The 14,916-nt window shown below is 45.8% G+C and overlaps 1 protein-coding gene across 3 annotated transcripts in view; it reads left to right on the top strand.

The window, feature by feature from the left end:
* The first annotated feature begins 11,898 nt into the window (after positions 1–11,898).
* The window catches only part of ZNF496 (zinc finger protein 496), a 53,920-nt gene continuing 50,902 nt past the window's right edge, over positions 11,899–14,916 (top strand). For all 3 annotated transcript variants that reach the window (XM_077137887.1, XM_077137885.1, XM_077137886.1), the window contains exons 1-2: positions 11,899–12,109; positions 12,314–12,535. The gene's annotated coding sequence lies outside the window, so the exon portion shown is untranslated. The remainder of the gene's footprint in view (positions 12,110–12,313; positions 12,536–14,916) is intronic.

Below are 14,916 nucleotides of genomic sequence, written 5' to 3'. Positions count from 1 at the left end.
TCCAGGGCCACCAGGCACTCATGGGAGCTTCTGCTGGTAGCTGGCAGGACCTGCGGACTAGTGACTCAAGGAGAGGTTTCTGAACCTGTGTTCCCACACCAGAGTCCTGCTTGGCTGCTGGCCAACAGGAGAGATCCCTCCGTTTTCCTCCTACCCAAGAAGCCACTTTTCTGGGCTCCTTAGCTGGTTCTAGGCTCTTTGTGTTCCCGCAACAGAGTCCTGCTTGGCTGCTGGCCAACAGGAGAGATCCCTCCGTTTTCCTCCTACCCAAGAAGCCACTTTTCTGGGCTCCTTAGCTGGTTCCAGCCTCTTTATTGAATCTTCCTGGAAGAACATTCCTCCCGCTCTGGAAAAGAAAAGCAGCCTCGAGGGAAATCTGGTCTCTTCCCTCCGGCTTTTAGAAATTACCCAGCTACCGAGGACTCCACATAATACAAGGGAGGGTGTTCTGAAAATTCATGCATAAATTTGCTTCTCTTTCATATTCCTCATGAGAGTGCAGCTGCCTTATGTCCTAATAAATACAAAGCCTCCTTCTGCTTTATTCAGCCTGTGAATCTGGTCTTGAAGCTTGAAAGTGAGGCGTGTCTGCAAAACAGGATGGGGCCAGCTCATCCTTTCCCTGTCTCTGCCTTCGATACCATTGTGTGCGTGTTCTAGTTTGCAGGCTGTCAGAAGGCAACATACCAGAAACAAAATGGCTTTTAAAAAGGGAATCTAATCAGTTGCTAGTTTACAGCTGTAAGGCTGAGAAAATGTCCCAATTAAAACACATCTATAGAAATGTCCAACTTAAGGCATCTAGGGAAAGATACCTTGGTTCAAGAAGGCTGATGACGTTCAACGTTTCTCTCTCAGCTGGAAGGGCACATGGCAAACATGGTGGCATCTGCTGAGCTTTCATGTGGCTCTACCAAAAGGGACTCTCTCCAAAATATTTCCTCTTTTAAAGGATTCCAGTAAGCAACGCCACCTTCAATGGGTGGAGACACACCTCCATGAAAATCATCTAATCAAAGTCACCAGCCACAATTGGGTGGGTCACATCTCTATGGGAACAATCAAAATGCTCCCACGCAGCAGTATTGAATGAGGATTAAAGGACATGGCTTTTCTGGGGTCCACTATAGATTTAAACCAGCACAGCATATTTTTAAATAAAATACCGACTTGGTCATAAACAGAAAACAAACTTGGCGAACTGAAGCTGAGAGCATGGGTTGTCAGGTGTGAAGGGTCCTAAATTGTAAGCCCTTACAGCAACACATATATTCACAAGTTTTAACTGTTAATTCTAAATTCTGAGATACTGAGCTATTTGCTTATAACCTGGTTGTTCCCAGAGACTTTGGGTATTTATGTGACACCTGAGACTTAGAATCAGAGCACTGAAGCTAGGAGTCAGTACCCCATTCAGGAACTGTTTAAAAAGTTGAAAAGGGATCTGATTTTGAATAGCGATATGAATGAAGTTGATCTGAAAGGACTGAGATAGATCAGTGTGCCAGTGTGAAACTACTGTTTTCCCCAGAAAAAACATGTTTAATCCTGACCCAATCTTTTTTTTTTAACATTTTTTTATTATGAAAAATTCATTCTGTGAATGAAGCTGATCTGGATATGACTAAGGTAAGTCAGAATACAGGGTAAATGATGATATTGTCCATATTTGAAAACTTCAACTTTTGTGTGAGACCAAAGGGAAAGATGTTTATTTGGTGCAAATTTATATTTTGGGTAGTCATTTCCTAATTTACCTTGTATGATCAGTTTCGTTGAACACCGTAAGTACATGGAATCTTGAATAGGACATGAGACTTTGTTGGTTTGTCCAGGTCAGTGTAATGCCCTAATATATCCCAGAGTAATTTGGGCAGTGAATAAAGAGTATTTACAAGGTCATCTTGGGGTACTGGGAAGAAAAGAAGAAGCGTTCAACTTCTCCATTTGAAGAATTTCTGATGTTCTCACAGGTAGTGGAGACAACCAAGTCAAAAGGCCGAGCCTTGATCTTGGGGTTTATCCCTGTGGAACTTATGCCTGCAAAGGATAGGCTAGACCTACTTAAAATTGGACACCCTCAGAGAACCTCTTTTGTTGCTCAGATGTGGCCTTTCTCTCTCTAAGCCAACTCAGCAGATGAACTCACTGCCCCCCCTCCCACCCATCCCCACTAGGTAGGACATGACTCCAGGGTTGTAAAACTCAGAAATCCCATAATGAAACAGGACCCAGCATCAAGAGATTGTGAGAGCCTTCTTGACCAAAAAGGGGAAGAGAGAAATGAGACAAAGTTTCAGTGACTGAAAGATTTCAGAGTCAAGAGGTTATCCTGGAGGTTATTCTTATGCAGTATATAGATATTTCTTTTTGGATTATGGTGTATTAGAGTGGCTAGAGGGAAGTACCTGAAACTGTTGAGCTGTGTTTCAGTAACCTTGATTCTTGAAAACGATTGTAAAACGATATGGCTTTTACAGAGTGACTGCGTGATTGTGAAATCCTTGTGTCTGATGCTCCTTTTATCTAGGGTATGGACAGATGAGTAAAAAGTATGGGTAAAGAATGAACAAATAATAAGGGGGACAAAGGTTAAAATAAATTGGGTAGATGGAAATACTAGTGGTCAATGAGAGGAAGGGGTAAGGGGCATGGTATATATGAGTTTTGGTTTTTGTATGAGTTTTTTTCTTTTTTCTTTCGGTTTCTTTTTCTGGAGTAATGCAAATGTTCTGAAAAATAACCGTGGTGATGAATACACATCTATGTGATCATATTGTGAGCCCCTAATTATATACCATGTATGGAATGTTTATTTTTTATATGTTTTGAAATAAATATTTGATATAAATGTTTATTTATTGATAAATGTTAAGATTTATCAATAAAAATAAATAAATAAATAGAAAAAAATGCAACGTATATGACTCCCACGGGTGTAAGTCTGGCAAAGTGGGACTTGACTCCTGGGATGAGCTGGGATCCACAATCATGGGACTGAGTAAGCCTTCTTGACCAAGAAGGAGAAGAGAGAAATAAGACAAAATAAAGTTTCAGTGGCTGAGAGATTTCAAATAGAGTCAAAAGGTTATTCTGGAGGCTATTCTTATGCATTATATAAATACCCCTTTTTAGCTTTTAGTGTATTAGAATAGCTAGAAGGAAATACCTGAAATTGTTGAACTATATTCCAGTAGCCTTGATTCATGAAAACTATTGTATAACTTCACAAAGTGGCTGTGTGATGGTAAAAACCTTGGGGCTGACACTTCCTTTATCCAGCGTATGGACACATGAGTAGAAATATAAGGACAAAAAAATAAAAAACGGGGGGAAATAAGGGGTAAAAAAAATTGGGTAGATTGTAATACTAGTGGTCAATGAGGGGGAGGGCTAAGGGCTATGGGATGAATGGGGTCTTTTTTTTTCTTTTTATTTCTTGTTCTGAAGTGATCAAATGTTCTAAAAATGATCACGGTGATGAATACACAACTATGTGATGATATTGTGAGTCACTGATTGTATACTTTGGATGGACTGTATGGTACGTGAAGATATCTCAAAATATATATTTTTAAAATGCAATGTTACCACATGCTAAAGAATATAAAAGTTCACTTGCAGGCCAGGGGACAAAGAAGGACTATAATATATAAGCATCTATTAAAAGCTTCTGGGCACTATGCTGGGATACTTACATAAAAGATTTTATTCATTTTAGCCAAGTGTTAGTGTATCATCAGTTATGGATGGAGAAATTTAACCACCCCCTCCCAACTTTTAAGTAACATAAACAAGGGGCAGAAATGTGATTTCCCCATCCATACCTGGTCAGCAGGGATATGTACCAGGTGTAGGAACAGTAAGGTCATGTGGCTGAAACTACAGGCAAGAGCACTGGCTGGATGGAGATGGGGAAGCCAGGGAGTAATCAGTGCCTCTAACAATGAGAACCAGGACAGAAAGTACAGTGGGAGTGGGGATGCAAACGAGGAAGTAAATGCAAGGAAAATTTAGGCAGGCGGAGGTCATAGGACTTGGCAATGTTAGATGCGAGGACAAGAATGCAGCATTGTCACAAGGTGACTTGAGTTTTCAAGAAGGTGCTGTAGAAAGAGCAAGTTGAAAGAAGCCTGGGTGGGGAGAACAGAATTGTGAGTTCAGTTTTGGACATTTCTAATTTTCAGTGCAAGGAGACACCTGGAAATGAATATTAACAATTATGAATAAAGAAGTCCTTCCTTGTCCACTGGCTCACCAGAAGCCTTTCCAAAACAAGTCCTGATCTTCATTTACTCAGTCAACTACTGTATGCCTCATTTGGGATTGTGGGGTAGAGACTTAGAAGCCTGCAGTGTCCAACCTCCTTTTCTCAGAAGACAGACTCCAAACCCTTAACCTTACTCTGAGGGCCCTAGACTCAAGGGCCGGTGCTGAGAATTTCATGATTAATGTAGGGAAAAGGCCAAGCAGATGCCTCTTATTCTGGGCAATGTCTCCCTTCCTCACAACACATCTGTGCACGCATAACCAGTTTTCTCACTATAAGCCTCCTCTCCAATTCTTAAAATTCTACCATGCTGGGATTCAGCTCATTTAAGGAGAACACAGCAAAGGAGCTCAGAAAGGTCCAAACTGAAATAAATGGAAAAATCCAGGGAACTGCAATGATCAGTGCATTTCCCATTTTTTAAAAGTCCAGAAAATATCCAAGAGTAGAAGAGCAGAAATCAGCTAGGACTAAAAAAGACACACACAAAAAGATACCTGATGTTAATCAGGCTGTGAGGACAGACAGATCGGGCAGCTGCTAAATTCACAGGAAATTTTTCTCCCAAGGTCTTAACAGAAGTTGTGAAATGCTGTAATTACCCAGGCTTTGAGTATCTTCAGCTTTCTTATCAGAGTTTTCCCAGACCCATTGCTAACCCACTCTTGCCTTGGGAGAGCACCCAGTATCTGGCTAATCCCCATGACTCCTAAACTCATTTTAAAAATAGCAGCCAATCCAGAGGTGACCCACTGCCCTTAGATCCTGCTCAGACTCCTTAGCAGAACTCAACCCTAACAAAATATGTGTCCCTTCCCCTCCCATCAAGTGACATTCTAGGCTCCTCTGGGTATAAATCTGGTTGTTTCAGTAAATCTGAATTTGTCAGACTATGGCCTTGTCCCTGGTAGTCTCTGGCTGAGTAGGCTTCACCACTCCGGGTCTCACAATCAGGTCACAAATCCCAATATTTGGGGTCTTTGTTTTGTTTTCTTGACCGCAGCACCCCACATATAATTTCAAGGAAAAGGAGCGTGTGTACCTCTCTTGAGAGATGACGAGGCCATTTTATAAGTGCTTTCCCTGAGCAGCTGGTTACATTGGCCTTCACACAGGCCAGGAAGTCTTTTGTTTCCAGCAAAAGAAGGAAGAAGAAAAAAAAAGGTTAAACAGCCCTCTGTTGCTCCTTTCATCTAAGGTACGGACAGATGAGTAAAATTTATGGATTAAAAATAAATAATAGGGGAACAAATGTTAAAATAAGTTTAATAGATTGAAATGCTAGTGATCAGTGAAAGGGAGTTGTAAGGGGTATAGAAAAAAATAGGGGAAACAAAGGCTAAAATATACTGGGTAGATGGAAACAGGAGCAGTGAGTGAGAGGGAGGGGTAAGGGATATGGTATGTATGAGTTTTTTTCTTTTTATTTCTTTTTCTGAATTGATGCAAATGATCTAAGAAATGATCATGGTGATGAACATACAACTATAGTGATGACATTGTGAGTTATTGATCATGTACCAAGAATGGAATGATCATATGGTAAGAATGTTTGTGTTTGTATGTTGTTATATTTAAAAAAAAACAGCCCTCTGTAATGGCTAAGAGGCCTGCATAGTAAGAAAATCTAATTAAGCAAAGCTCCTTCACTTAATGAATCCTTTCTGAGTTTTTTTTCTTCTTAATAGTAGATGATTTTTATTTTCTGCAGCAAAAAACTTATTTTTTTAAGTTGTTAAAAATGGAATAAAATAAGGGTGGTGCAATGGTGGCTCAGTGGCACAGTTCTTGCCAGATTCGATTCCTGGTGTCTGCCCATGCAAAATAAATAAATAAAAACATAAAATAAAAGTGGGCCCCCAGCACCCAAGGGCCAGTACAGGCAAAAATGAGGCCCCAATAATAAAGTTGCAACTAGGGAAGGGTGCACTGCCAAGTTGTGTACTTATCCCCCTTTACCCATTTTACCAGGCTTATGCTTGAGGGGAAACGGGGCTAAAAGTGCTCCATGGTCCACACCTCCAGGGAAAGCTGGTCAAGAAAGTTCATGATGAAAATTGAGAAGAGGCAAACTCTTGTCTTCAGCAGTCCATCAGAGAGCATAGACGCTGCAGACCACCGTGGCCTCCTTCTGAACCACCCTTCCTTGGGGATCGGCCTCTGTAAGCAAGCTCTGTTTCCTTGGAGGATGGGAAAGTACACTGAGGAAGGATTCCTGTGGTCTGCTTCCAGACCCTCAGGTCATGGGCAAGCCATCTCCACCTGGCCCTAAATGTGCCCACTCAAGCGGTGGAGCACCATCTACTACTGTACCTGCAAGTCCAGGCTGCCACGGTCACCCCAGACACCTGGACCTGACCTTACTGAGAGCCATAACCTCTGCTGGATAAGGGGACCCAAACTGATGGCCAGCTGTCCATGCCCCTGGAAACCTGTGTACAATAACAAATAATTAGCATTACTATTCTCCTTATTATTAGGAAAGCTGCCATTATTGAGCATCTACTATACCCAAGCCCTGTGCTGACTGCTTTACAACAATGCTTCTCAAATTTCAAAGAGCATGCAAATCACCTGGGTGCTTGACAAAACATACAGACACAGGGTGGGCCTGCAAGTTTTGATTTCTAACAAACTCCCTGGGAAGGCAGAGGCTGCCATCTGAGGATTGGGTGGTGAGGATTTATATCTTTCACTCCCTTTATTTGCTGTTAATCTGTGAGTATATTTTGAATATTTAATCCCTGAATATGGCCCCCATCAATGTACTATTAAATGTTGACTTCCTCACCAAGGAAGTTGTAATTACTGCCCTCCGTAGATTACTGGGTTTTAGGAAAGCTATATACTACATGTGCCAGTTTGAAACTCTTGTATACCTCAGAAAAGCCATGTTCTTTGTTAAATTAAATCCTGATTTAATATTGTTGGGTGGGATCTTTTTGATTAAGTTGTTTCCATGGATATGTGACCCACTCAATTATGGTGGGAACTTTTGATTAGGTGGTTTCCATGGAGATGTGTCTCTGCCCATTCAAGGTAGGTCTTAATCTGCTTACTGTGGTCCTTTAAGAGGGAACTATTTTGGAAAAAGCTCAGAGTCCACACAGATAGAGACGTTTGGAGATGCAGAAAGAAAATGCTCCTGCGGAAGCTGTTTGAAACCAGAAGCCAAAGGACCACTTCCCAGCTGACAGAGGTGTTCCAGAAACCATCAGCCTTCTGACTCAAGAAAGGTTTACTCTGGATGCCTTAATTTGAACATTTTTATGGGTTTAGAACTGTAAATTTGTAACATAATAATAAATCCCCTTTATTAAAGCCAATACATTTCTGGTATATTGCATTCCGGCACACACTTGCAAACTAAAACTGTGCACTTCACTATATACAGTTCACTTTCAATATTATGCATAATATGTTATTTCCTTTGCTACATTCAAATCACATTTTCACTCTGTGAAATAAGCCTCACACTTTCCTCTCCAGCTCTGCGCACTGCTCCCACCAGCACCATGCTCTCCTCCCTCTTGGCTGAGGATCTTCCTGGAGCCTAGACACACACAGGAAAAGCTAGCACAGATTCCCACTGTCCCACCATCGCACTTCCTACTGACATGCCTTGGTCCCCAGTCTTTGCCCTTCCTGCTTCTCCCTCCACGGCAGCACTTCCACATGGGCTCTGGACCCCATCTCCTCCACCGGCTCCAGCTCCTGTTCTTGCCCATCCCCTCCCTCATCCTGGTCACGCACTGAAACTTCTTCCATTTTTAAGACGAAACCCCACTTCCCTTAGCTACTTGTCTCTGCCCCACTCGCAATACTTCCTCACCTCTTCTTTCTCTCCAAAACTCTCTGCAGAACCAGTCACCCCACTGCATTCCCTCCACTCACAGGGCCTCTGCTCGCAAATGCCATGACCAGGTTTCTCTCATCTAATTTGATCTCACAGCAGCATTTAACATCCTTGACACCTCCTTTACCTTGAAACACACTTGCTTCTCTGGGATTCCAAGGCAGCACATTCCCCTAGTGTCCCTCTACCTCACTCTGCCTGGTGTTTCAATATTGCTGTTTACCAGGATATAGTCCTTGGGCTGCTTCTCTACTTGGCATTCATTCAAGATCAGGGCCCCACAGTCAATCCCAGGAGTCAATTCTAGCTATGTGCTGTGACTCCCAGATTTCCACCGCCAGCTTCAGCTTTCTCCCGAGAGTCATCACTATTTAGGTATTGGCATCTCAAATCAACAAGTTCAAAACCAACCATGGTTCGCAACTCCTTCCAGAACCATTTTTTCTAACAACCCAAACTGAAAGATGACTCCTCCATCTATCCAAACCCAAAATATAGATCCACTTTTCACTCCTCTAACACCTTACATTAACCATCCAGGAAATCTTCTCGGCCCTGTGGAATCCAGCTACTGCTCATTAACTCCATCTCCATCTCTACCAGCCAACTCTTTAGTTACCACTACCTCTTACCTGGATTTCTGCAATGGCTTTTAATGGGGCACCTGCTTCCACTCTGGTTCCTCCAATCTGACCCCACAGTGATCGTGTTACGATGAAAATCAAATCAGGGCATGCCTCTACCTGAAACCTTCCGAGTGTAAACTCCAATCACCTCCACGGTCCTCTGTGCTGGCTATTTCAGCCTCAATGCCCTCATGCCATTCTTTGACATTGCTGAGCAAACTCCTTCTCCCCAGCCTTTTCACATGCCGTTCCCTCCACTGGCATGTTCTTCCTGCACACACCGGCAAGATTTGCCTTCCACTCAACTTTGCTCTCTGTTCAAATGTCATCTCATCACAGGTGCCCTACCTAACCTCTCAGCAATTTTTTCATAGTACTTATCCCAAATGACATTATATTGCATAGTCATTTATTCATTATCTGATTCCCCTTCCCATTTCTTAAATCTTGAAGTTAGGATCTTTCTTCTATTATGGTGTGTCTCTGAGGATGAAACATCACTGTCACACAGTAAATATTTCACAAAAATATGCAAACTCAACAACATAAAGCCAAATACAGATATAAATTTGATGGTGGCTGAGAGTGTTTGAGCAGGTTTTATGTGGGGGGTATTCCTATCTTTACCTGTGGTATCTGCTTCAACCACATTTAGCACAGAGGAAGACACCTTCCCATAGCCTTTAGTACCCCACCCTGAGCTCTCCGATGTCCCTCTCCCCTCTCATTGGCTGCTCTGCTCTGCCCACCTCAGGGTCTTTGCCTTCCTGTCTCTGTGGCCTCTACTTGGGATCCTGTTAACACAGCTATGACCTTGATAAACACCCTCACCTCAAAAGTCACCTTTCCAGAGATGCCTGCCTTGACCTCATACATCACATGGTTAGACTGGTATCAGGAAGGACATCCCAAGGGCCTAGAGATCACCTCCCAATAGCTGAGGTTAAAGGCCAACCTCGCTTTGGATTAAATTCTTTACTGCAGAGTACTCAATACATGTCTGTTGAACGAATGAATGAACTTTCCCAGCCCCCCAATAAGGTAGATAGCATCATTCCTATTTTCCAGACAAGGAAACCAAGTGACATAAAAGTTTAACAGGTCTGGCATCACCCAGTTAGAAGTGGCAAGTCACCCAGGACTCAGACTCTTAACCACCCTGCTGAGCTAAATAATTAGAAATGCAAAGTAAGGGTGTATTCTGTACTACAAAGGGTTAACACTGAGGGGGTCACCTGCCTAGAGAGGTATTAGTTCAGGGAAGAAACTGGACTGGGCAGTGGGGACTGATACTGTGCTGCACCAACAATCTCTGGGCCCTGCACTTTCTCTGCCTTTGTCCTGCAGAGAGCAGAGCCATGCGTGCCCAAGTCCCAAACACTGGTAAGCTGGTTCCCTGGCTGTCACAGGGTTGGGACTAGGTAAGGCAGGTAGGTTCGGCCTTCACTGATGACAGCTGTGTATTCCTGGTTCCTCCCTGGATCTCTCCTGCTGAAGAAGAGAAGTAGGAGAAAGGAGCTGTGCCTGGCTGAAGCTCCTCTGAGAGCAGTGTGCCTGAATACTGCAAAAGCTGAGGCCAGTTAAATCAGAAACGTGCCTTTCTTACTGGTTTTCTCCTGTTCCAGGTAAGATAAGATAAGTGACTCTGTCCACTTTTGGCTGTCCTTTTGGGGACTCTTCATGAACAAGAGCTTCATTTCTTCGATTTAGTCCATCTGCTGTTAAAGCCACAGAATCTGGGCATTTGACAAATGGTAGCTGGCAGTAACTGTTGATTAGGACGCCTGTGTTGTAGAGGAAGAGACAGACGGAGGCCTCCTGAAGCAAGGACACCAGGAGAGCAGCACTGCTGACGGACCCGGTTCTGGCCTGTCAAATTCATGCTCCCTAAACCTTCTTGGCCAGACCACCTTCTTTTGGGGGACAACTTTTATTCTCCTTGCCCTTGAAACAGGGTCAGAAAGAAAACGAAACCACGGCAATCCAGTCTGCTTGTGGCAGCTGGAGGATTTTCTGTTGTATCTTCTCCTACACTGCAATTTCACTGCAGGATGATGGTGAAAGAGAAGGGGAGGTGGTTTCCCATCTGCCTGGGAATCGGACCTTCTCAGGCCCTTGGGCAAAGCTTTCTCCAGAGCACTCCCAAGACTGGGAAATTAGGAAGACACCTCAGAGCCCTTATGTTATATTTCACCTGCGCAGGTTGGGGGCAAACAACTCTGAATAAAGCTGGAAGCTCTAAGCCCTGTTCACCCCTCACCAAAGATGACTTTGGATGGAGCCCCTTAATCTTTGCGTCCTCCTCAGTTGAAACATCCCGAACCCTCACTATTAAGCAGTGACTGAGCACCCCGACCACCCATTCTGGGCCGATAACATGGCAGCCCCTCTGTCCACACCACGTGTCGTTCTAATGCTCAGAAGGACGATTTGGTGGGTATTCCTGAACTGTGAAACCCCGGAAACGTAAAAATCTCAGTAATCGGTGTCACCCCGAGAAAGGCTGAGACCTCGGGCTTCCCTACAGCGTGGGACTATGGGCAGCAGAGAGGGTATCTGATCTGCTCCACTCCTTTCCTCGTGGGCTGCTGCCGACTAGGCTTTTAAGGGACATTTTAACCGGGAGGTGGGTTGGGCCTGCCTCGGTGGGTAAGGGAAGAAGTAGCTGAAGCGCGTCAGGAAAGCGCCGAGGGCGATTCAGAAATGGGGCCGCCCAAGGAGCCGCGGAGCTCCTCCCTGCGCTCCCCGTCCAGCTCTTCCCAATTCGGTGTGGAGCCGCTGCTCCGGGGTCGGTTCTTGGCGACGCGCCGGCGTCCCCTTAGGGAACTGCACGGGGCAAAATGGGGGAGGCAGATAAGAACCTAGACCTTCCTGGATCCGAAGCTTTCCCGGCGCGGCGGTAAGACGGCACCACACCAGCCCCCCCGGGCCGCGGCGCTCGACCCCACCGCGCCGCCCCTCGCCGCGCCCTCCGCGCCTCCCGCCTCCCGCCCTTCCAGCGCGCACCACACCCCCGGGGCTGCGCCCGCGGTAGGCCCGGCGGCGCGCGGCGCGCCCTGGGTCCCGCGCAGGACAAAGCCCCCGGCCGGGGCGCGGAGGCCCGGGGCCCGCGCGGGGCGGGGCGGGGCGGGGCGGGCCCGGGGCCGGGGGTGTCGGATGTCACCCCCGGCGCACACCTCGGCCGGGGGGCGGGGGAGCGAACCACTGAGATGCGGAGACCTCCCCCGTCCTAGAGCGGAGCAGGAAGTGTCCCAGGGGAGGGAGCCGGAGGGCTCCGGCCTTTCCTTTCCTCCGCGTCCGGCGGGCTCCGGCAGCCGCCAGGCCTGTGCCGCCCGCGAACGGGGACGCGCCGCCGCGGTGAGTGCCGGCCGCGCGGACCTGGCCCGGGGTCTCTGCGTCCCGCCCCGCTCGGCGCCCGCGCGGCTCGGCCCCTTCCGCGCGCCCGGCCCCGGGTCCCAGCCGCGCAAGCACCGCCTCCCATCCCGGAGCGGGTGTCCGGGCGTCTGCGGGCGGGGAGGGACTCTAAATCTACTGGTTTTTATTTTTTATTTTCTTCCCCAGGCGTCTCCATTTCCTCCCAGTCCTTCCCTCCCAGACGGAGAGGCGGCTTTCTGGACGTGCAGGAGACGGAGTCGGGGAAGGAGTCGGGGCCCCTGCGGAGAATCCGCCTCCGGAAGGACGCCGAGGAGCCTGGGCTGGGAGGATGAGGAGCTGCTGCCTTGGACTTTCACCGCAGCGGGAAGGATTCGAGTTAGACGCTGGGAAGGCGTTGCAGGCTGTAAGGTGAGAGTCCTGGAGCCGGTTGCAGCTGCGGGTGTGCATGAGGAATTGTGTGTGTGTGTGTAGGTGATGTATATGTGTGTGGGCGCGCGCGCTCTCCAGCGCCGGAGGATGTGTGTGGGTTTGTGAGACTGTGTGTGTGCTAGGGAGGATGCGTGTTGCAGAGGTGTGTGTGAGTGTGTATGGGTGTGTGAGGAAAAAATGTGTCTGTCTGAGAATGGGATGTAAGGCTTTCACCTTTCTCGGGCCCCAGATGCCCTCCCTTTTCTGTTCTGCTAATCCAGGTCTGGTCCTCCTCCAAGAGCTGTTTTAAACATGCCTGTTCAGGAACCCTTCCCTGATTAACTAGTTCATTCATCAGGCATTTGCTGTTGAGTCTCCTGTGAGCCAGGTGCCAGAGTGACAGAGAAGAACGCCACTGCCAGGCGATCCACAGGCTACCCAAAGGGCAGCTCTTCAGGGCCTGGGAGCTGAAGGTGGGACTGGTCCCCCCAACCTGCCAGAGTAGGGGCCGACCTGAGTGCCCGAGGGAATTGTGGGAAAGAGAGGGCCACTTCGGGGCCCTACAGGTTGGTGATGGCTGAGCTCAGGGAAGGTGGAGACCAGACTGGATTCCAGACACCAGAGCAAACTGAAGGGAGTCTAGGAGTTGGGTAAGCTGATGAAGCAGCTGGCCAGAGACCTTCAGACCCCTCTTTTCCAATTCATGCTTGTTTATTTGTTTCAGACATTTTCTATTGCAAAATATATATACGAAACAGCAAAATTTCAAAGTATATTGTAACATGTAGTTATAGAACAGATTTCAGAGTTTGGTATGGGTTACAGTTCCACAATTTTAGGTTTTTACTTTTAGCTGCTCTTAGACTCTGGAAACTAAAAGAAATATCAATCTAATGATTCAGAAGTCATACTCATTTGTTAAATTTTACCTTCTCTGTTATAACTCCTCTTTCTCCCAATATTTAGGGGTATTTGGACTCTCCCCTTTCTGTTTCATGTTGAAAATGGGTATCAGTGATCTGGGAGAGTGGAATGGAACTAATTGATATTCTTGATGAGGCTGGCCCTTCTGGATTTCAGGACTTATCTGGCCTAGGAACCCATTTGGAGGTTGTAGGCTTTTGGAAACTTTTGTAGATCTCACATAAAGCCCTAGATGTTCTTTAGAGTTAACGGGAATGGTTTTCATTAGGGATTGGCAAACCATGGTAGTTAGCAATGTCTAGCTAAAGCTAGCATAAGAGTAGCCTCTAGAATAGCCTCTTGACTCTATTTGAGCGCTCTTAACTACTAATAGCTTATTTTGTTACATTTCCCCCTTTTGGTCAGAAAGGTATTATTAATTCCACAGTGCCAGGATCAGGCTATCTCTGGGAGTCATGTCCCACATTACCACGGAGACTTTTACAACCTGGATATCATGTCCCACATAGTGGGAGGGCGATGATTTTACTTGTGGAGTTGGGCCTAAAGAGAGAGAGGCCACATCTGAGCAACAAAAGAGGTTTTCTGGAAGCAACTCTTAGGCATTGCTATAGGTAGACTAAGCTCTACTACAGAAATAAGCTTCACAAAAGCAAACCTCAGCATCAAGGGCTTGGCCTATTGATTTGGGAGTCCCTAATATTTGAGGCAGTATAAGGGGTTTCCCTCAATATTTGAGACAGTATAAAAGTTTCCCTCTTGGTAAAACTTAATAGTTCCATATTTTTTCTTCGTTCCTCAAGGGACATTGCCCGACATACTATGGGATGTATCTGGGCATTACATTATGCTATGCAGAATTAGAAGCCCTCATTCCCATTCTGGGCTCCTTGTGTTTGAGTTTGAGCTATCTAGACTGGTTAAGTTAGATTATATGGTACAGAAAATTTAGATTTTGAACAATATAAACCTCTCTTCCTTCACCTAGAATAGGTGAAATTCTGAAATACAGACAGTTGTCCTCCTTACCCCTGGATTCTGATTTACCTTGGTCCTGATTCTTTCGGTTTTGTTCTTATCCCTAATTGAAGCCTGATCTCTTTTTGGTTTCTTTAACAGTTGTTGTATGTAGCAATGCTGACTTTCAGAGCTGCAGAACTCCAACTCCCGAGTCTTAGGTGTCACACAGGTAGCCAGCGTTCTAGGGATATAACAGGTTACATATATAGAGCACAGAATCTCAAATTCTATAAATAATATTAAGATCTCTAGACTAAATGTAACCACTATAAAAGCTTACAGTGTAGGCCCCAGTTTTCTCATAGGTGTTTTGCACCACATAATGTCCCCAAGGTTCATTAACTTTATTCGGTCATATGTATACACCATAGTTTGCCATACTGCTTCTCAGTAAATGTATCCTTCAGCCACTCCATCCATTGGGCATCATATATAAT

The sequence above is a fragment of the Tamandua tetradactyla genome, chromosome 20, assembly GCF_023851605.1.
Source record: "Tamandua tetradactyla isolate mTamTet1 chromosome 20, mTamTet1.pri, whole genome shotgun sequence".
In the NCBI taxonomy this organism is placed as follows: Eukaryota; Metazoa; Chordata; class Mammalia; order Pilosa; family Myrmecophagidae; genus Tamandua; species Tamandua tetradactyla.
Note: the sequence above shows the minus strand (reverse complement) of the source record. Positions and strands in the feature narration are given on the sequence as shown.